General features: G+C 44.8%; 1 long non-coding RNA gene across 1 annotated transcript in view; it reads right to left on the reverse strand.

The window, feature by feature from the left end:
• Positions 1–1,592: 1,592 nt before the first annotated feature.
• The window catches only part of LOC308156653, a 56,361-nt gene continuing 35,155 nt past the window's right edge, over positions 1,593–22,798 (reverse strand). Inside the window, exons 3-4 of the long non-coding RNA XR_013937422.1 lie at positions 19,156–19,293; positions 1,593–1,694 (exon numbers count right to left, since the gene is read on the reverse strand). This is a non-coding gene — a long non-coding RNA (uncharacterized lncRNA). The remainder of the gene's footprint in view (positions 1,695–19,155; positions 19,294–22,798) is intronic.

Below are 22,798 nucleotides of genomic sequence, written 5' to 3' on the forward strand. Positions count from 1 at the left end.
GATTACTTTTATTGTAATTGATTTTGATTCACTGCTATGACTAGTGGATAGATTATTCACTTACTTATTCAAATGTATTGATTGTAAGTCGCTTTGGAATAAGGCATCTGCTAAATGCCAAAAAATGGAAATGGAAATGTAAAAGACAGGGATGAGTGAGAGTTCACTCCACACGTCATAGATTGGAGTTAACATCGATTCCTGTTAGTGTGGATCTTCAGGTTGCTTGTGTTACTAATGTCATTTTGCAGTAGGAGTACACATGTCAAAGCTAGTAATCCCTTTTCTCTCCCATGTGATTACATTGATGAACGTCAAGATACGTGCACGAGATTGAGTGCATTCCATATCCAACACATTAGCCAGAACATGAGGTTGCATATGGTGAACATCCATGTGTTGAACAGTACTATTCATCACTGCTACCAAATGACGTCTCCCTCTTACCATCTGAGAAATCACTTGGGTTGTCTCAATGCACCTACTACAGTAGTGTTGTTACAGTACAATAGTCTTGTCTTTTAGCTCAGCACATTATTGTGGTCGACTTACCAATTGATTAATTTCATTGAATTTATTTGACAGGCACCACATACAATTAAAACATACATTTCAGTGGATGAAATCTGTAGCATTGTACCATGATATTATAAATAGTTGTTCTTTATTTGAATTAATCATCTCCAGTCCCATGAAATATCATTCATCATACTACAACAAAGTACAGTCAGACAAGCACATAGTTCATTCAGAAGTGATCAGACCTCCAGACTCTCGAGCTGGCTCCTTCCCAGGCTAGGCCAACAGAGGGTTAGTAGAGGGGCCACCGTGGAGATCTGCTCAGATCAGAAGATAAGAGTATTTCAGTGGAGATGTACCGGCATGAGCAGAGGATTAAGAGCAGTGCTGAGGGTGAACGCTGGAGTAAGACCCATTGAGTGGCCGTGAGCTTAAAGCTTACAATTTGAGGTTTGCAAAACATATACACAAGGCAGACAGAGGCAAGCCAAGGAGCACTGAGCTAGATTAGTCCCGACTTGCTTTATTCCCAGAGTAATGCCTAATCTGTGGCTCGAAAAGACAAGAAGGCTTGGTGACGTGGTTATATGATCTGGTGTGAGGTGATAAGATGAGGGCTAAAGATGATTGGGTGGGTAGGCTGCTGATCCATGGAGCGATGTGTGACACGTGTAGTTTTACCATTCTTGGAGTGGGTGTAAAGAAAGACACACAATACAAACACATCAGCAAGGATAAACACCACATTTTCTAACGACGGTACAGTAGCTATACAGTATATTGCTGTATCTCAACGCTAATTGTCATTAGCTATGTAATTCTCTGATTTCTTCTTTTTCATAAACAGTATAGACACATTTCATATACAGACAGACACCAATACATGCACATGCACGCACACATGCACACGCACAGACATGCACACACACACACACACACAAGGACAGGGCTAGGCTTGTGTGCCAATACAGCAACCATCTTTGATGTAGTATTGCATCCATCTCTTGAACCTCCCATCCTGTTTTTTTTTAAGCTAATAAGCTTAAATCTTCGGAGCGGTCAAAGCTGTCCCTCCACCATACTCTAATCCGCCCTTTGATGATACATGAAGCACTGAAAGGGAAATCATTTGGAGGTCCCCTCGAAGTCCTATGGCCAGGGCAGTCATCTGGGACCTGGGAGTCAGGAAAACCAGCAACAATGGGAAGAGTATCAGAGCCTTTTCTATGTACGCTTTACATCAATTCCCTCGAGCCTGTCTGATCCATTACACACCCACACCCACACCCACCCACACCAACACACACACACCCCCCCACACCTACAACTAAACCAACTATGTGTCCACGCCATCACATATTCACACTATATTACATAGGCACATTCAACGCACACCACAGACCACCATCAAACCCCACATGGAGGCACACATACAAGTGTGATAAGAACAGACTCAATCAATACTGTTTGGCCCGAGAGCAGCTGTTGGCAGGGTTCTGTTTCAATGGCCACACTAACAGCTGCACTGAGGTGCTGAATGCGGGGAGGAGATCTGGGCCTCGGCATTATTGGATCTCTTGAGTGGATAAAAAAAAAAAACTCCATCTGCTCCCTGAACTTTTGCCGCAATGATCCTAGATCAGTCTCTATTCTTCTTGAAAATCGTTTCAGACCTTGCCAAAGGGGGATGTTGAATTATACATGGCTATAATACTTCAGGTGTACCAGCATGAGGTGACTTCAGAGAGCAAAGTTAAGTCCCGACAAACGCAAAGTCACAGGTGGAAAAGGAGAAAACTGGCAAATCATTGATGCCTTTTTCAGAGCCAGTAATGTTTGTATAAAGAACATCAGATGGACTGTAGGAATTGCTGTTTATAAACGGTATTTTTCCAAAGTATAGAGTTTCCACCACTCTTCCTTTGTGAAAGGTATGTGGGGCGTGCAAATGGAGAACATATGAGAGATGAGGGAATAATACAGTCAAAGTAAAAAATACAAAATCACAAATATACAAAAAAGGCAGCAAAGAAGATTGAGGGAGTAAGAGAGTGCGAGTGGGGCTTACTGTGAGAATGGGAAAGAGAGAGAGAGAGAGAGTTTCGCCTCAGATTCCACTGTCATTTGCCCGCTTGAAAAAAAGAGAAACACATACAGGGCTCTTGTCTGGTTTCCATGGCAACCTGAAGGCTATTATCGTACCTTGCCATTCATAATGAAAGGACTTCAGTTGACAGAGAGAGACGGGTGGGGGGGAATGGAGGAGAAGGCGGTGCATTCTCCTAGCTCACAGCTGGGAAACGGAGGGAGAGGGAGAGAGTGGGGGGGGGGGGGGTGGACAGGTTGGCTTTTGTGCTCCTTTTTCCCTTTGATTTGATCAGTGCTCTGTTTAGCTCCAGTTCTACACTAACCACTGACCACAGCTCAGTGCCTGACAATAAAGCCCCCCCCCCCCCTCTCTCTCTCTCTCTCTCTCTCACTGAAGGCCTGAGCAGGTCCTCTTACATGTGCATGTTCATTTCACCTGAGCTTAAAATCTACACCTCACCTGACACGTGAGCATTAGTGTGCCATGAGTACAAGGGGGGTAAGAAAGTATGGGAAGTTGTGCTAGTGGGTGATGCCAATGTGGTGTGAGAATGGTTGAGGAATTGTCAATATGGGTAGAGACATCGGAGAGAGCTGGTCTGGGCAGTTGTACTAGTGCTGTGTGGACCTGAGGGAGCAGAGCACAGTGGAAGTGCATTAGCAGCCATAGTCCATCCCGCTCGCTCCCCAGAGAGCACAGAGGAGCCATATTAACATTCTCCTCAGCAGCGCCACGGGATCTGCCTTCAACGCCGTCTGACCCCAAACAAAAGAGAGAGTGTGTGTAACACACAGACAGGCTGGGAGTGTGTGAGACGGAGAGCAAGAGACAGGGAGAGAAAGCTGGAGAAGGAGAGATAGAGGAATGGGGTGCAGAGGGCAACGCAGAAAGGAGCTACACTATGTAGTATGTAGTTATGCCGTTTTATACCAGCTAGCTAAGCATATTCTGGTATACCATAGTGCACAGCAAAAAAACAACACTTATCCACTGTTGGGTTAGTTTTGGGAGGTTCTTACAGCAACTCAGGTAGAGCAAGTCTACCATGAACTTGAACAGACTCCAAACAGGTGAAATGTGGTCAAAGCTGTGGGCCACCAATCCTCCAATCTACCAGTCTGCTGGTTTATCAAAAGGAGGGTGAGGAGACTATGGATTTTCAGAATTAAATTCTCTAAATTCTCTCTTATGAGCATGAAATATCACATAGAGGGTATGATTCATACCCGTATAGCCACATCGACACAACCCTACTTGGGAATTTCAGAGAGATTTTGCTAAGAGTGACATTATATCATCAGCCACACATCAGCTGACTTGGTATGTAGGCCAAATGTTATATGAGGACAGGACAGAGCGAGAGCGAGAGTGAGTGAGTGTGTTTGCGTGTGTGTGTATGTGTGAGCGCTCGTGTGCGTGCATGTGCAGAAACTGAGTATTTTAAAAAATCTTTTTTGGGGACCTAATGGAGTGACAGTGCTGTTCTCAGCTCAGTTGTCTCTAGCCTGGTTCTGTCATCCTCTACTTCTGCCTGCCATGAAACAGTCTGGGTCTGATCAAACAAGCCTGATTGGCTTACTGCTGAGTCGGTCTGATCAAACAGGCTTCTGATTGGCTCACAGCTGGTGGGACTGGAGCTTGACAGACTCCAGTGACCTGAAAAAGAGAATGTCAGCTCTAAAACTGTAACTGTAAAGCCCTCCAAAAATAATTAATACGCATCATAAAACCAACATATACAAGATGTAACCAAAAATGCAAACATGTAAAAGGAAATTAACAGCAGACAATGAAACACTACAAAGAAATTAACCAGACACAACCAGAGGGGTATATAGAAGTACAAACGGGCATATACCACAGATAGGTCCTCTAGAGAGAGTTTCATGTTATTTAGGGTTTCATCTGTACAGTTGCTCTATCATGGTGTCTGACTGGAGAAGGTTTCAGCTGAACTCAGCATTTTAAGTCTGACTTTTCACTGCCCTCCACCTAAATGTTCTCCAATTCACATCCCTTGTGATCTGAACTGCCACAGAGCAGACTAGACCAAGACAACTGTACAACTCAGTTTAATATGTGTGTGTGTGAGTGTGTGTGTGCGTGCGTGCGTGCGAGGGTGCGTGTGTGTGTGTGAGTGTGAGAGAGATTAATGCTAATGGTGCTATAACCTGTCGCAGTGCAGAAAAAGTCAAGACGTAAAAAGAGGCTTTACTTTAGTTTACCTCAGGTTCAACTTGGGAATGGGGCAGCGGGTCTAGTTGTATGTAGAACAGTACTCTGTCTAACAGACATGTCCCATGGAAGAGACATCTAATGGTCTGGAACAAACCATTTTCCGTTATAACAGATATTCGCTTTTCTTTGTAGGTCATGTTAAGGTCAATTTATGCTTTGTTGACCGACACCCGTCGGTCGACAGATACTGTATGACATCTAGTCGACACTTGTCAGTGGCACCGACGGGTGTCACAATCCTCTTGATGTTTTTTTTATCACTGACAGAAGAGTAAGCTACACTTCTTTTTTGTCAAGCGACGATATGTCGATCGACACATATTAAAAACCATAAAACAGCCTTCAGCCTCCAGCATTCAGAAAAGCTGTGTACCATGGAAATCTAGTAACCTACCTGTACAGTATACTGTATGCTATGAGGATATTTAGATGATTGGCACTTGAGTGTATTAAAAATTACTTATTTTTAAAATTATAATATACAGTAGTAGTATGGACAGTGTACTGTTCATTAGTCAGTACAGACGTGACTAACCCTTTACATACAATTAACAGTTTTGACTCATTGTTATTTGATATTTACCATATATCATTACATTTGAATATCAATACCATGTAGATTTGATGAGAGGCCTGTGTACTTAGAGTATATTTGGAGCTTTGATGTGAAGAAGTTGCTCGCGATAATGTCTGCAGTGTGCGTGATGCGCTTCAGTGAAAGAGATGCATTGTACGATCATTGCCAGTCCCGAGCATATGGTGAAGCAGTGGAGTGCCTGCCAAGGAGAGTCATCAGTCTCCCCTTACTGCTGCGCCCCCCTCCACTCATACGCCTCACACACACACACACACACACACACACACACACACACACACACCAACACTACATACAACACTGTGACTCGCAGCACACAGTCTTACAGAACGTTAGCCACTCCATAATCTAGAAGGAGCAGTACTATATCATACAGTATACTGTAGGGGCAGCAGGGCTGCCAGGTGAGCGTGTCTGTAGCCGTATGTACCAGAGATGTACCAGAGCAGCGTTGAATGTCATCTCTGTTCTTTTATGAGGGGAACGTGTGACGGCGCACCTGAGAGTGTGAGGTTCGGCAAGCGTGGGTACTGCGGTAAAAAACGGGGCGTTGGCCGGACCCGTAGTATCACTGCGGTGCGGTTATGGCAGGCCGTGGTTGGCACGGGCTGGTCCAGGGATGGCAGCGGGGTGGGGTTGGGGGGTTAGGTCGTTTGGCACAGGAGTAGGGTCAGTGGGGGACACGGGAGCCTGAGAGGACCACCGTCAGTCATGGCACTGGTTGCGACACTGTGTCGCCAACGGCATGGAGGGAGAGGGGAGTCTGTGCCAGAACAGGTTAACCTGCACAGGGCACCTGAGTGCCAAGCACCACAGTCAGCAGGACCCCCTGTCTGCCCGCTGCCATCTTAAATTGGGCCGGGCAGGCAGAGCGGCGCCAGCACCCGGAGGAACATGGGCAGCCAAGGAGGGCGGCAGAACAATAGAGCTGCCTGCCTCCTAGACAGAGCTGCCGTAATGCAGTGATAAGGGGGGAGGGTGGTGGTGGTGGTGGTGGGGGGAGGCAGACACGCCTGCTCACTGGTGCTGTAGTTAACTATCGAACGACAGACGAAATGGACCGAAACAGACTGAGCTGAGAAACGGAGCTAGCTCAGCCTCCCAGCCAGAGAACAGAGGGCGTTTCAGGTCTCCACATGAGCATCAGTGGGCAATCAGACCATGGCACACATACTCTGCCATACGGGCGGGGAGGGAGGACAGACGAGGACACAGAGAGAGAGAGAAACTCACGCAGAGAAATGGAGGAACGAGGGGAGAGGCAGTCATTCCAACACTCTAATAATATTCAATCTAAATTTAGAGAAATGCTTTTGAAAATGTTTCCTAATTCATGACATAAGAGCGAAATAAGCATGCGAGTAAATTCGATTGCAACCTAGTTAATTGTATTGTAATCTTAAGAGGGAGTGCCGCCTTTCTCTATAATAGCTGATCTACACGGGTTTGTAAAGGCTATGCCAGTATAAAAGTATGGTTATAAAGAATTCATTAACAGGTTTATAACACATTTTGGGGGGATGTGGGGAGGAAAGACTCACACGTGGGAGGTCGTGGCTGATGCAACCCAGATACCACAAAGTGTCCTCTGTGCCAATCAAACCGCCTGTGTGTGTGTGTGTGTGTGTGTGTGTGTGATCCATATCTATGTCTGTTTGTCTGACATATATCTGTTTGTGTTACACGATCAACACATAACGATACGGCTCCAATGACACATCTGGCCATGAAAAAATACGTAAATAACAATAATAATCACCTCTTAATACAAGAAATGCCAAGAAAGTAAAGTCTTTCTGTAATATCACTGATAGTAAATAGTAATTAATAATGGGTTATTTCACTTTCCAGGGCCATGCATGTTTTAAGATAGTCATACGTTTAATTAGCCTTTATTGTTATCCAATGCTATTAGATTGGATTGGGTAATTAAGACCATAGAGATAATACAACCGCAGAATTATCATCTTGTGTCGTTTACAAAGCTGAGAGTAGCGCTCAAAGACACTGGTTGATCTGTAGCATTGTGGCTGTGCGGCCATTTTACAACCGGCGAATATCAGTGAGACTGGGTGGCAGTGCAGGACTGGGGGTCTGGCGGTCTCTCCTGGGACAGAGAGCGACAGAGATAGGGTCATGGAGGGACAGACTGGGCTTTAAGTGAGTGCTGGTGGCACTTGTCCTCTTCACTCAGTGTTAGGGGTAGTAGACAATCCAAACCCAAACCAAAGGGGTCTAATTACACAGCCACACACAGCAAAAATACATACTGTCCCATGTACAGCATGTCGACAACCTCCGAGCATTTCACAACGATCACTGTTGTGACAAAGAAAGCCATTGCAATCAAGCATTTACAGAAGAAAAAAACTAATCGCTGTCTCACACAATCTTATCTGATATCAGTCCAGTGCGTTCCTGGGGCTTGTGCGTCTCTCCCTCTCTCTCTGTGTGTGTGTGTGTGTGTATGTCTCTCTCTCTCTGTCTGTTGGCTGAGGGAAATATTGCCCTGCTGGCGCCATAACCTACTGCTGCAGACCTGCTGCTCTAATGTGGGGCAGGGAAACCCCGTTGAACTGAGAGGACACCACATGCCACCAGAGCACACCCACGCCCACACGCACACGCACAAGCACGCGCACACCACATACACGCACACACTATCATACATGAACACACATGACACCTGTATGCCCCCCCACACAGATCCATTGCACACATGCACATTGATGCATAAAAACACATAAAGTACATACACACTAAAACACATACTTTGCACATACTGTAGTTACATAGAATACACACACACACGCACACGCGCACACATACACACACACACACGCAGACACACATGCACACGCTTACAGATAATCACTGTGGAATTTGACAGATGGCACGGCAATGCCATCCATTTCCTATAACATATAAACATATAAACCACCCCTGAAAAACCCCCAATAAAATATGCACACGATCCCACAGACATTTGGAAAGCATATATTGCAGACCACTGTAATAGCAGACCATTCCATACACACGATTCGGCATCACGCGATACCAAAGATCGTCATGACACGCAACAGTAATCCCTACCACATCCTACTGCGGCACAACACGGCAGCTCCGCACCAAGTAACACAACAGTATCCCAAGACATCCTAAACCACTGGAACACAACATCTCTCATGCATTTCCCCATGCACTCTATTTCTGTCCATGGTAGACTGACACACACACACACACACACACACACACACACACACACGCTCCATCTTACACACCCTGTCACATGCAGTCGCTCGAACAATGCCCTACACACCACTTAACTAGAACGACTGGCCTATTTCGCTGGTCGTTGATGGCACACAAAAAAAGCATATCATTTTATCACCAGGGACACAACGGTGGAGATGAGGGGAGAGAAGGGAGGGACAGCAGCATACAGAAGAAACTTCAAGGTTTCTGTCCAAATTACGACCATAGAAAAGCAAGATTATTCGAGGCAGTGCCGGCTCCTACAGAACTCTAATTTATTCTCCTATTTTTATTCTCCATTCACAATACAATATGATGACACCGTCTCACAAATCTCACTAATAGTTATACACCCGGAAAACCCCAACGCTAAATAGCACTTAGAGACTCACATTGTCCACAGACAGCGCCCTATGTCTAGCATAGAAATGGCTGCCCTGTAGACGAGCGTCACGCACACGCGCACGCAAAGAGGCGCTGAAGGTGAGCAGACGAGGGTTTCCATGAGGTCAAACACAAGTGTACCGAGCTGTCAGGTCCACGCTCTCACCAGTACTTTGTGCTGCTCTCAAGACTAGGGCCGCAGGACCCATAGACAGAACAGGAAAATTAATAGATAAAAGGGGGGGGGGGAGAGAGAGAGAGAGAGAAGATGGCGGGGACGAGTGGCCAGCAGTGTTCTTCTGTGTGTCCCTTTCCTCGTTTCTGTCGAAAACGTGAAAGCATGTCACCCCACCCACGGCCCTGTTCTCCTGCACCCTCCATCCCAGTCACATGTCCCTCAGGCCCACATTCCACTCTCCTGCTACCCCCGCCCTGCTACTCCCTCTGTCTCTCCTCCACACGTTCAAATTATCTCAACATTCTCCTCATCTCACGCGTCCCCTCTTTCTCAGCCTCCCTTCCCTCTCCCTGTCGGTGGGATGAGTGAGCATTCCTTGCCCTCCTGTCTAGCTGAGTAAATTAAATAGCGATTTCTCTTCTATCCCTTTCTGTCGCCTCTCGTCCCTCCGCCGCCGATTAAAGGGTCTTCTTTTACCGGTTTTATCGTACAGAGATGTGTGAGCGCCCCTCGCAGCTCCCAAGAACCCAACCCGTGCACATCACAGCAAAAAGTCACAAGTTAGGGTCTCAGGGAATGAGAGAGGCACCGTTTTTTTTTTTTTTTTTTTGGGGCTTGTCAGCGGATAGGACATCTGCATGCTGTAGCTTAACGCTGTGGCTGAGAACACAGACAATGGCAGCTTCCTCTCCCCCTGGCTTTGTGTTGAAGTACTGTACTCCTGGACACTAGTACTATGGCACACAACAAGTGCAACCTCCGGTCAGGGAACACACAAACCCATCCCCCCATACTGTATGTACATCACTCTCCAGAGCACATTACAAGCACATCACACACACACACACACACACACACACACACACACACACACACACACACACACACACACACACTCATAAACAAATGCTGCAACACACAAATCTAACAAAATAACCACACATATGCAAAAACACCAACGATATATAAAGACAGTATAAAAACAGTACACTAGACTGTAGACAAGTCGAAGGACAACAGTAAGCTATACTGTACCCACAAGAGCGGGGCATACACTCACACACCTACAGTCACCATAGCATGCCCACACACACTAAGACAGATATACAGACATCTCGCTGTCACAGTGTCTATAGGAAACATATCTCCAGCCTACAACCTTACTTACTATTACAACCCAAATATTCAATCGCCATCACACAACATACCCATTGGCGATCGAGGGTGGCTCCACAAATTCTAAATAACCCCCCCCCCCACACACACACACACACACACAAACACTCAAATGGCAGCCAGACCAAAGAGGCTGCGGTAGACAGCCAGCGCCATCACACCCAAAACGGACCGCCAGGATCCAGCTCAGATGAAAATCCATCTCCATCAGTCTGAGCCCTGTGCCCCCCTAACCCTATCAGCCCACCAGAGACTATGCCTGTGAACATAGCTTTTGTGACTTTACCCAGAGCTTATCCAACAGGGTACAGACTATACAGCGATATGTGGGATACGGTCTGCCTGTCAGGGAGAGGATGAGGAGGACAACAGTGAAGACGAGATGAGACGAGAGAGGAAGAGTAGGGGAACTCACCCTGCTGGCCACGGTGGCTGAGGCTGCCGCAGTCTGCTCCGTGTGTCTGTGTCCGCCAGCCTGAGAGAGAGGGAGAGAGAGAGAGAGAGAGAGAGGGAGGGAGGGAGGGAGGGAGAGAGAAATAGAGTGAGAGAGAGAGAGAGAGAGTGAGAGAGAGAGAGAGAGAGAGAGAGAGAGAAAAAGGGAGAGGGAAAGAAAGGAAGACAGAGGGATAGAGAGTTGAGCGACTGAACGGGAGAAAGCGAGAAAAAGAGAGAGGAAATCAAGGTAGATCAGAGCTTAGAGATCTTAGTGTGTTGCTGGATAGGCTTTGTTGCAGCAGCGCTCCTGCGGGCTAGCGTGTCAGGCTGCTCCAGCAGTCTGCTGTCTGGCCGTCTGCTGCTCAGACATGCAAGACTCCACCATGTGCAGAAGCAGAGAGAGAGGGAGGCAGAGAGGGAAAGAGGGAGAGAGAGAGAGAGAGAGAGAGAGAGAGAGAGAGAGAGAGAGAATATAGAAGAAAGAAAGAAAAGGCTGTAAAGAGGGGGCAGAAGAGGCAGAGAGAGCAAGGCAATAAAAATGGGAAAATCAAAAAAGGAGGGATGATTTAAAAAGATGATGGAGACCAGACAGAGAGAAATTAGAGGAGGCAGGTGCCGGCGGGAAAAAAAGGAACGTGTGCATAAAAGACAAGTAGAGGATCAATCGGCCTGTAGGGTTGAGTGCTGACTGTCTGGAAAGAGGGAGAAAAGAGGGAGCAGGAAGGAGGAATGAGAGAAGGAAGAAAAGAGACAGGGCCAAGATACAACATACCATACGACGGCCTAAAGGGCAGAGAAAGGCGGCACACAATAACACAGTTACAGTACATGCTAGACAAATTATGAAAATGCACATACACATCAAACGAGCACACACATAATGCAGTCTAAACCCCACACCGTCTCTCCCTAATGTGTAACATATGAAAAACCGCTTCATATCCAGCCCAGAGAAAACAAACGGCCTGCGTGTCACCTGATCTTTGTAACAGAAGGTAAAGATCAATCAAAAATAAACAGTCATAGAATTTAATAATAGAGGAGAATGTGTCAACGCCTGTTGCTGTAGTCCCTCTGCCCACGCTCCTCACCCTCCTCCTCTATGTCACATTATCTTCTCTGCCTCTACCTCTTTTCCTCTGTCTCTCTCTCTCGTTCACGCTCTCTTTCTCGCTCTCTCTCCCTTTTCTCACTGTCTTTCTCTCGCCCTCTGTGTCTTGACTCTCTCTCTCTCTCTCTCTGCATGTATTGCAGTCTGACGTCTCCATGGCAGAGAAACTCCAGGGCAAAGGTAGACTCTGTGCATGCCCATGCTCTCTGCATCTAACACACCCTGTTAGAGACAGCATCCGACCGACAGCAGGAGCAGTACTGGATAGAGAAATAAATATCATCCATTCATTTCCTCCCACAGCTGAAATCAGTTAGACCCAGAGGCTAGCCAGAGAAGGGGAGAGAGAGAGCGAGAGCGAGAGCGAGATCGAGAGAGAGAGAGGGAGGGAGAGAAAGAGAGAGCTGGATAGGGGATAGTAGAGAACGGGAGAGGGACAGAGAAAGACAACCACTGCTCGCCTTACAATGTCCCTTTTCATGCTCCTTTTCTGATGAAAAAAATCTGAATCCTTTTCCAGTCAGCTAGTCCTGCATTCTCTCCCATTCCCTCCTAACACTGTTCCTGTCTCTCTCTCTCCCTCTCTCTCTCTCTCTCTGTGCGACTGGGTATTAGAGCGCGTGTTTCACAGAGGGAGGGAGGGATCAAGTGAGAGAATAGGGAGAAAGAGGGAGGGAGCAAGGGAGCAACCACAAAAAAAGAGAATGGAGAGAGGGAGTTCGGAAAGAGGGGAGTTTGAAGAGATAAAGGGAAAGATAGGGAGAAGCTCTGTTACGTGATGTACAGGTCTAATATCGTATCAACATTAGCTCTGGTAAAAATGACGGATTTAAATAGAAGATGAAAGGAGAGGAAAAAGAGAGAGATGGTCGGAATGAGAAACGGAGGGGGAGGAGAGAGAATGGTAGCAACAGGGGACTGCTGACGGACAACATGCAGCGGGCACAGATCAACGACACCAGGATACCGTCTACACACTCCCTCTCTCTCCCCATTCAATTCAGCCCAAAAATAAATGGTTTGCATCTATTGCCTACATTTAATATCAAATAAACAGAGACGGGATAACTGAATTGAAATCATAATATGTTCATTTTTACCTTCCTCTATTCAAACTCTTAAGCTTTGACAATGACATTCAAAATCAGTGGAGCACTCAGGCTGTGTCCCAACAGCCAAGGAGAGAATATTGCCCATTTCTAAGTACATTCACACTAGGCATATCTCTCACAGACATCATATGCTGTGTGGGGCTCATCACGTCCCATGCAGCTGAAGCAGAGGTGGTCTGGAGCTCAAATCGTCTGTCGCCTTCAGCCACCCGAATCTGTCAGCCTGCCCTTGTCCACAGACAACCATCCAATTTTAGAGCCTCAAAAAGCTAGCGTAGCTCACGACAGCCATTTACACAAACAAAATCATGTAACAAATAGTGTCTAACAAATAGCCACTTAGTCAAGGAACAGAAATCAGGTGTGTATTTGAGTGTGGGTGAAACAGAGAGAGGAAAAGAGAGAGGGAGAGAGAGAGAGAGAGACCAGGGAGAACCCTACGCCTCCTGCTGTAGACCGTGACACACTGCGCTATGGTCTGACTATGGGACTAATGACACACACAAACACACACACACACACACACACACACACTCACACAGAGAGACACACACAGACACAGACACACACAAAAATTGTGCATCCTTCCATTTTACTCTAATCACCTAACCTGAGCACTGAAGGAGATGATGACGCATTGAGGCAGAATGAGGGTCACTACTACTATACACCACTCTCCTCTTTCATCTGTAAGCAGTTAACTCTTCACCTCTCCCCACTGTTGTCCCATTCCAGCCCTCTCCTCCCCCACCTCACCCACCCGGTGGCCTTGGTACAGAGAACAAAGAGTCTGAACGGAAACACTCTCATCGCAACACCACTCCCCACCCCACGGCACTGTGCGGCCACTACCACCTCTCACCATGAGGGGGCATCCGCTGGTTCACTTTGCTGTGGGTGCTGCCCCGAAGAGTAAGAAAGGACCAACACCATACATTGTAGATAGACTGTGGTGGACCAGACCAGCTGAACCTGGATAGACCAATAGATAACGAGACAGCAAGAAGTTCACTGTGTCAGAGCTGTGAAATGGAGGTGTAGTTGTACAGTCATGCTGTATTCAATAACTGTGGTAAGGCAGTTGAACCATTTTATGCAAATGCTCATAATGACTAATCAAGCTGTACCTTTAAATTGAGCTTCTGATTAGTCAAGAAACACTGTTGTATTCCGATCGCTGGTGGTGACCTCACAGTGCAAACATGCTAGGAGAGCCACATCCCTCCCAGGACATAGTAGAGCTATTGTTGGATGGCACTGTAATATCTGGCATCTTAAGAGAGACCCATAATTGGAATTCCAACACCTCTATCTCAAGGTTGAAAGAAAATAAATGGGCTGAACCGGTTCAGCTGAACGTTGGTCAATTTCGGATCAACAAAGCAAAGAGGAAATGGTTTGGTTGAGCCTCAGAAACTATGATAATGATGATAACGTTTTCTGTTTACATTAGTCAACGACTTGTGATGATACGAGTGAATTTGGAGGTCTGTGGTCTCCTTGGTATACGGTAGTGAAAGTAGTCTTTGGTTATTTTGATCGCAGCAGTCTCTTTACCACACAGCTGTGTGGAGGGACTATTATGTTTTGGTAAAGTATGAATCTGAACTTTGTACATAATTGGCTGACAAACACTAGTTCTTCCCCCTGCGGCCCTATGGTTTTTCCCTTCAGTGGCATCTCTTTCATTAGGACTTCCCACAATCCTCGCTGCTCTGGCGTGTTTGTAAGGCAAGTCTCGTATGTCTCCTCACTGTCTCTTTCACTCTCTCTATGACTGTCATCGGTTTTGTCTCTCCTGTTTACAACACACATGCCCAAAGCAGACAAAACAACTTTGTCAATGATCAATTCTCAGGACAACCTTTACTGTACTGTACCATCTGCAGTAATATACAACCTTTTGGGAATACATTTGGACATTAAACGTAGATCATTCTCTGTACGCTTTTCTATGAAGAATCCTGTTTTAACATGACATTTTTCATGCTAAAGTATATCAATACTGAGTTAGACTGCTGAACAATTCAATGGAAATATTGAAGAGGTTGAAAAATGGTAATTCACAGAGGGAGAGCCGTTACATTTTCTTATCCAGGAATCCAGCATAAGTAAACATACAACACATTAGGGTGTATGCACTGCTCGTTTGAACTGATTGTACAGACTCACAATGTGATTTGATGGATGGATGCATATCAAACAGTAAACACCCAACTAACATTTCAACATGAACATTCCCCATCTGACAAAATCACATGAGCAAATCCTGACTGAAAATGGGAAACACCACATGACTTAAATATAAATTCAAATAGAAACAACAACAACAACAATAACAACAACAACAAGTGAACATAAAACATTTGTCTGAAATTGTTTTTTTATCTGTAAGGCGACACAAAGGGCTCCATCCCAGTCCAGAGTGTGTGGTGTTTCCTCAGGGAAAGCTAGGAGGCTGTACAGTTATCTCCTGTGATGTCACTCTAAACTATACAACCTACTACCTCAGCCTGAGGAAACACTGTCTGCATAGACGGGCTTGTGGGGCAGTCGTACGCTAGCCAGCAGGTTGGCCTGGCGCAGAGCAGAGGGTGGGGTTTGAGATGTACAGTAGGTGTGGTGTTGTAGCCTGGGCACTGGAGGTAAAGGACTGCTGTTGGAGGGTTTACAAGTCTTCCAGTCAGGAGTTTGAGCTGTGGTAAAAGTGACAGGGGTTACGGTCTTACGGTCAGGGGTTTGAGGTGTGGTGAGAGTATCAAGGGTTACGATCTTACGGTCAGGGGTTTGAGCCGTGATGAAAGCAAGGCTGGGGAGCTATGGATGAGGTACAGAGTAGGGTTGCGGTGATGGCAGGGTGGAGGGGTATAGACCTGGGATTAGGAATGTTGTGTAGTTATTATTTGGGAATTAGGTTCCATCGAATATAAGGTTCCGTTTGGGTGAAAGTCCACTGATGCTGACAAACAGTAGTCCTTTTTTCTGTCTAACTAACCCCCCCCACCACCACCACACCCCACCTGCCACCCTCCACCCCCCCCCCCCTCCATAAGGGCATGGAGGTGGGATGCTCATCTCTTGTGGCCTCTGGCCTCTTGCTGTGGCCAGAGCCCAGCTAGGTGCTACAATATTGTATATCCGCCCAGGTGAGAAGGTGCTGCGTTGGCCAGGCAGACACATACCTATAGACACGAGCTTGTGTGGCCATTCACCACAAGTTCGGATCTACGGGTTTGTGGCGGCTGGCATGTTCTCTTCAGGGAGGGAACAAGAAGGAAAAATCATCCAATCTTAAATACTGTACAGTAGCTAGGAAACATGAAGGTCATGGTTTTATAAGACATTATGGTGAGTCCAGTGTCTGACAATGCAGATGAGGGGGACAATAGGGAGACGGAACAAACCACAACGACCCTGTCACTGAGGGTCAAATGAGACGGATGTGGAAAATGTCTCCTGGATTGTTATAGTAGTCTTTCCTTTCAATACAGTCTTCACGCATACACAACCACTCTCATCAGGAGTGCTGTTAGGGAGACAACCTCACAACAAAGACTCTAAATCTATTGTCAGAAAAAAAAAGGGGAATGGGCAGAGATAACTCACAGAAATTAGCTGAATTTGTAGACATTATAGTACATTATACAACAGTTAGTTCCGACCATGTAATTTGATTGGACAAGTGGTATTCCTAAGTGCTGATATAGAGTATAACAGCACTGGGACTTTTAACTATGTGTCACTCCGCCGCACAGGCAGTTTATTAAATTACCGTTAATTAAGCTAGGCTACATAAATGGTCGTTATCTATCAGATTGTAACAAACTCTGCACCGCAAAGATGGATATACTTCCACAAATAACATTTGAGTTAAATTATGAAGTTATTGGAGACCATCCACGAGAGTAGGAAACGATAGAGCAACGTACTGTCTAATGTTAACTCGTCGGAATCACACATGCCACCAAAGCGACTGTCAACAGACTCTTATTTCACTGGTTGCACAATAAATGGAAACATACAGATAAATCTACATGATACGAACTAGCTAGCCTGCAGTAACGTGTGTAGGCCTACACAAAGTAGCAAGCTGTGCAGGAAAATGTTTGTTCAGGTTGCTTGGCAACAGTCCAGTTCAAGTTCAAGAGCCAGTTCAGTTGTGGAACTATTTGTGTTGGCAGAGCCAAATAAATTATTAAATAAACAAACAAATCATAATCTGTTGTCGCTTATTACTGTTAACTAATAAATGGCGCTTGTAGAACTGTTGTATAAAAGCAATATCACACTCAAACGTTGTGCTGTTATACTGAATATCAGCACGGCTGTGATTCGGTCGTAGGTACGAGGCCGCAGGCCGAGTACCGAAGATAAGCCATGCTGATATTCAGTATAACAGCACTCCTTCTTGTGTGATATTGCTTAAGTATATTTGTTTTTCATGTTCATTTAGAAGTCTCAAGGATATTTCTTTCAGTACTGGTCGTCGTATCAGCTGTGGCTAAGCAACTGCAGCCAATATAGAGTAATTTATAAAGTATACACACAATTCAACTTTCAAAAAACATTTTGAAAAGAGCATTTTTTAAAAACATGCCTGAGTGATTGGCTGGTGAACCTAATTCGAACCATTGTTAATTCAATTATAAAAAGGCAGCAAACCAAACTTGAGTCGAAATGTAGTTATCACTAATGTGTCTTTAAACATTCCATTGAACCATTTCATATCCTTAATTAAATGTATTTAATATGTATTTAATAGCAAGCCTGGGCTGTTAATGTTCAAATAAACAGATAAATGAGACCTTGAAAATGTGTAGCTAGGAGATCTATTCAATTCACAGTTGAGATGACATAGAATTGAGTACGGCACAATGAACTGGACAAGACACATGACAGATGTACTTGGTCTTAGTTTATAACTTGTGACTCATATGCTTTTGCCTCTCAATAATCAAACTCTGAAAGGAGAGAGAATAGTACACTGGTTATTACAAATATCATGTTTATTATTTTAATTTTCAAAAGGGTCACCTTCAAGAAAAATAATTAATAAATAAATAAAATCGTTCTTCAGTACCAGGAAGAATAAATGTTTTGGTTCAAATGTGAAGGGAAACGACCAAATTATTGATGCTTGAATTCAATTGTAAAAAATCTTATGAAAACTCACTGGACTTGTAATGGTATCTGTGACCAGTTGAAATTTCATATGAAATACTGCAATGCGTATAAGTAATTTCATATGAAATACTGCAATGCGGATAACCGCGATAAAATAATACTGAAAATAGTTATAATATTTACCGCAGTTGAACAGAAGAAGTGCAACAGGTAGAGTCATTGCCCCATGAGAATAGGGTATAATGAATTAGACAACCACTGTCAAATGTCACCATCCACACTTTGCAAGGCTGACAAGAGCTCATATGAAATCAAATGATCTCTCCTGCAGAGCCACCTTTCCAAGACATCTGTCTTTACCCCCAACAAAGCAGGATACATCTCTTACTTTGGATGCACTAAAATACAGAAAAGGTAGAATCCTTGATATTCAACTACAACTTAAATATAGATGTGTGTGTTTGTGTTTAATAAATGACAATTTAAACATGTTGCAGCAAATGATGCATTGTGCAAATCTGCCAAATAAAGCATAGAAATAGCAGAGAAAGACATACTTTGAGATACTGTACTTGGTAGGTCATATTGATGAAGCATTTTGGACAATTTTAAGATATTTATAGATATTTTTGATTCGAAAACATAATGTCCGGTTATAGTACTGTACATCCCCATCTCTCAGTTAAAATAATCACAATAAAATATTTTTGACGTGAATAGATATGAGGCAGAGATTTCATTTTCTTTATTAATCTTTATGTATTATGCTGTCAGAAATGCAGGAATTCATCAGCACCCTTAAAAACTACACATGTGAAGATCCGATCCAACCTGAGAGCAGCACAGGTACAGATTCATAGGGCCAGGTTGGCACTAACTTATCATGACAAACCAAGAGCAAGTGTGAAATAAAACAAGAAAAGAGAAAGACCAACTTACCAGTGTGACAGTAGCCGATGGCAATGCAATGGCCGTCTCGAGTGTGGACCGCAGGATTGGTCAGTCATCGCCTGGCATCAAAATGGAGTCAGGCTTGGGGGACAGAGTAGGCCGACTCCTCAGAAAAAATGCAGAGACCTGGAAAAACACACACATACCGTAAATCATTACAACCACATTGTGAACTGAGCAGAAAGTCTGACCCTCTGAAACCAGATACACACAGACACAAAATCTGTCACAAACACGTTCCAACACAAGTTCACCCTAAAACACACAAAATTGTTCCTAAAGGAGCGAAAAAGGAACAATAATAACAGCGCTGTTTAAACAAGTGAATATCGCCAAGTCACCAGCAGAAAAGCGCAAAAGATACCATTCCCTCTTTCTCTACCTCTTTCGCTCCCTTGCCCCGCTGTCCTATCCTCATTTACGGGGTACAAAACCTCAAGATGTGTTTCAAAAAAGCTACGGCGAGAAAGAGACGGCAAAAGGTTGAATGCGGTGAGATGTGGTCGAGGAGGAGTTGCTGTGCAGGGCTGGCTACAGAGAAATGGAATTTGTGACCATGCAAAGGAAAGGGTGGTGTTTTCTTTTTTTTTGGCGCTTCGTTCTGCTTGGTTTTTTTGGATCCCAGCAGGGTCCTTGGCTGCAGTTCTGACTCTCCTTAGCGGTGCCAAAATGTGGACGTTTCCCTTTGTCTTAAACTCCCTTGAATAAAATTAAACAGGGGATGACAAAAAGATATTGGCTAAAACGGACAGGGGAAAAATTAACCCACAAACGTGAAAACAGAGCGAAAGTTAGAATAAAAGAGGGACAGAGAGTGAGAGAGCACAAGACAAAAATAATAGAAGCTTGAACAGAAGAAAAAAGAACTAAGAATTCAAAAGGAAAGTGAAGACTGAAAAGGACTGCTTTCGCACCGGACTTTTCTCTGCAAACATGCCATCTCCCCAAATGCGAGCTGCATAGTGTGTGTCCTCCGCCGCTTCACAACACAGCAGCCCTCGCCCGAGTCTGTCCAATCCACGCCACGTAGTGAGAGAGGGAGAGAGAAAGCAGCCACTTTTTTTCCCCTTTCCAAAATGGCTGAGGGCCGGGCCGAGCAGAGCAGAGCTGAGCAGAGCACAGCGGAGAGGGAGAATAGCGCTCCCGGTCCTGCTAAGGGGAGGGCTGGGTGTCTGAACGCTGCCTCACCCCTGCTGTACAGAGCATCTCTCTCTCCTGTTCCTCTCCCTCAGTCTTTGTCCCATTCACCCATTTTCAGGCCAGAGCAATGGCGCACAGCTGTGTCGTCACCCCATAGGAAACCTTAGTCAGCCTGCCATGCAGGGGGGATGCTGCTATAGTGTCAGCCAGTTTGGATGATGATGGAGTCTAGTGCATGTTTTCTGTCTCTGTCTGGCACTCTGTCTGGCTGGATTCATCTACCCTCCTCTTGATGCTGCAAACGTGTGTGGTGTGTGTGTGTGTGTGTGTGTGTGTGTGTGTGTGTGTGTGTGTGTGTGTGTGTGTGTGTGTGTGTGTGTGTGTGTGTGTGTGTGTGCGTGCGCGTGCGCGTGCGTGTGCGTGTGTGTGCGTGTGCGTGTGTGTGTGCGTGTGCGTGTGTGTGTGTGTGTGTGTGTGTGTGTGTGTGTGTGTGTGTGCGTGTGTGTGTGTGTGTGTGTGTGTGTGTGTGTGTGAGTGCGTGTGTGTGTGTGTGTGTGTGTGTGCGTGTGTGTGTGTGCGCGTGTGAATGTGTGTGTGTGTGTGTGTGTTTCTCTCTCTGTCTACATTTGTAGTCCATATCCATGTCTGTATGTGTGACTGTCCGTCTATCTCATTGTCAGTCTATTTGTCGGTCAGTCTGTCATTTTGCCCTCAGGTCGTTATGTCTCTCTATTGTCCTCCCCATGTTTCTCTCATGTCACCTTATCACCAATGACTGTCCACATGGAGGGAGTCATTTCAGAGGGTGCCGACATTAAAGTGCAGCGCAACACAGACAGTCATTTCTTCCACCTAGGAAGGTTGTAATTAACCAAGAAAGGAATGACCAGCAGCACAGTATTTCTCACACTTCTCTATCTCCTAATAGGTTTGCATAAATTAGCACAGGTCCAAATTACATCTCTAAACAAATATACTGTAGATCACCAGTGATATGAAAAGTATTTACATGAACTAGATTTCTATGTTTAGGGATGGTTCATAATAAGTCAGACAGACAAGGGACATTTGGAAAGTTAGGAAAGTTCACTTTTAACTGGCAGAGAACCAGCAGGACATGACAACATAGTATCACTTCACCACTTCATCATCTCGAAAAGAGAGATGTTACTTTACACATGCGCAGTTGTGCACACATACTGTACCCTGTACAATCAACCAATGATATAACTGTAAAAAAAAAAATCTAGCTAATGTAAAAATATATCTCACACTTCTCCCTCTCTGTAAAATAAAATTCTGTCAGTGTTCAAAATAAATCTCTCACTAATGTCACACATAAAATGTAAATGTGACATCTACCTCAAATGTTCTTGCATACAGGTACTTGTGTAATAACACTGTAATGATTGTAGCGACAACATTGCATTTTAACATGTAGGTCTATGGTAACATTTTAACATTAAACTTTTTTTACTCTGTTATTGTAGCTTTGTAAGAACAAATAGTTTTCACTTTGTCAGTGTCATGATTAAAACCATCCAATTTGAAAAAATGTATTGTCACAGGTTTAGTGAGTAATTAAAAAAATAAACAAAAATGGAGGGGTCTACCTAACCGACTGATAGTATGCTACTCAATACCATTACAAAGCTACAGACGCCAGTGATGACCGCTGCCCTGTGAAAAACAATCTTTCTTTTCTCAAGGTTAGAGACACAGTTATAGCCAAGTAAATAAGAGCCATCGCTGATGAGACTTAGCACTCATCATTTACAGTTTGATTTCCCTTTAACAGCCCTTGTTATGATGGGTTATTCAAAGTGAATTATGCTCCCTTTAATGACTACGTCCTACAGTACATTCAAATTACGTTTATACAATGAATACAATTCTGTAGCCTACTATGTACCACTTTCTACTATACCTTTTTCTAACTGTACATGTGACCTGTAATTGTGCTAGGAAGGCTAGAATAATTGCACTGAAATAAATGCATACAGCAAATAGGAAAGTAAAATATTTTCTTTGTACACAAAATAAGCCATTTTAAAAGCAATGTGTTGGTGTGTATGAAAAAGAGACATAATGAATGAGGAAGAATGAAAGCCTTGGATGGTGGACCGTCAGAGCCTGCCAAAGGTCTGCTGTCTCCTCCACAGCCACCACTTGAATCTAAATGAACAGATTTGACTTTCAGGACATTGTCAAGTCCCTGTCGCAGTGCACATGGAGAATGCCCCCTCCAGAGCAGAAGGGTGAACAAAGAGGGCGGCAGACATGGGCACAACCCAAGACCACTGCCAATAAAGTCAAACACCCCGCAGCATACAGGGTGAGGAAGAGAGGGAGAGGGGTCACACAGATATAGACAAAGACAGGGCAGGATGTAGGTACAGCAGAGAGGTGAACCAAATCTAATGCCACATTAGATCTGCCACATCGAATGAACTCATCCTAGTGAGATCAGTCCAGACTAGTTCAGGAAAAA

Source organism: Nansenia antarctica, assembly GCF_963989245.1.
Source record: "Nansenia antarctica genome assembly, chromosome: 4".
NCBI lineage: Eukaryota > Metazoa > Chordata > Actinopteri > Argentiniformes > Microstomatidae > Nansenia > Nansenia antarctica.